At 32.9% G+C, this 1,252-nt stretch overlaps 1 non-coding gene across 1 annotated transcript; it reads right to left on the reverse strand.

Moving 5' to 3' along the window:
• Positions 1 to 879: 879 nt before the first annotated feature.
• On the reverse strand, positions 880 to 952 carry Trnaa-ugc (transfer RNA alanine (anticodon UGC)). Its single transcript has one exon. It is a non-coding gene; the product is annotated as a tRNA-Ala (tRNA).
• Between the last annotated feature and the right edge of the window lie 300 nt (positions 953 to 1,252).

A 1,252-nucleotide genomic window follows, 5' to 3' on the forward strand; every position in this document is an offset into this window, starting at 1 on the left:
TCTTACAGAGTCTAAGAGCTGAATTTGCTAAAATCTGATTCCATATTTTCCTGTCTATGGTGACATTTACTTATGTCAATTTCATAATGTCAGGAGCAATCTTATATAGGCAAGTTGGCTGTCCAGGGCTGCCAACTATTACAGGTATTAAAGTCCTGGGTAACTATTTATATTGGCAAAAAGGAAAATCTATTTTAAATGACCACAAAAAATAGAGTTAAAAGAAAACTGTAAAATATAGGAGTTTTTACCTTTGCTTCCTTTAAAGAAAACAATGCCATAACAAGGTCTGAAAGAAGAATCGTGCTGTGCCCCTTTTCTTCCCAAGGAACTAACATGGTTAGCTCTATGCCTAGGCAGATTTGAAAAAACAGAAAATAGTTTCCTTTCTCTCCAAAAATATTATTAGGCAGTCCTCCACTGTAACATTCTCATAATAGGTTACTGCAATTATAATTTTTAGTTATTTTTATCCAAGTAAAACATGCATGACTTTTTTTTATATAAATTAAGACATCTAAAAAATAGCACTCTCTCTTGCCCCCACCTCCAAGTTGGGTAACATCTTCACTTCTTTTTGTTGTTTCTGCTGATTATGACCTCTATGATTTTAAATATGGATTTATATTTCAATTTTAGGCAGTGTCTGTTGAGTCTTAGATGTGAAATAAAGTATTTGGAATTCTCATGGGATCACCCATGCCTTAACATATATCCTCTTTCCTCCATCATCCCAATACACTTGTAATTTTTAATGAATCATTAATCAGTGTTGAAGTTTTATAACTATGAAAGTTTTACTCAATGTTGAGCAAAATACTGTTCTACAATTATATGTGTGTGTGTGTGTGTGTGTGTGTGTGTGTGTGTGTGTGTATTTGGTGGTGCTGGGAATTGAACCCAGGGCCTTGTGCATGCAAGGCAAACACTCTACCAACTGAGCTATACCCCCAGCCCTACATTTAATTTTCATATGAGACTTTATGTTTTCCTTGGAGTTGACATTGGCTTCATTTTTATTTGCTAGTTTCTTTAATGTTTACATAATAAATTGTTCTCAAACTTTTCCCAAGAACTCTAAAACCTTTGATACTACTTTTTAATACCATTTTCTACTTGCCAAATATAGCAGATAATCTACTGATTCCAGTTTGTTTTCCTGTAGAGAAAGATTTCTTGCACTTTATGTTGTTGTTCCTTTTATTTCATTTTACTTTAGATTTTTTTCTTTTTTATTGGTGCATTATAATTA

The sequence above is a fragment of the Urocitellus parryii genome, chromosome 9 (assembly GCF_045843805.1).
Source record: "Urocitellus parryii isolate mUroPar1 chromosome 9, mUroPar1.hap1, whole genome shotgun sequence".
NCBI lineage: Eukaryota > Metazoa > Chordata > Mammalia > Rodentia > Sciuridae > Urocitellus > Urocitellus parryii.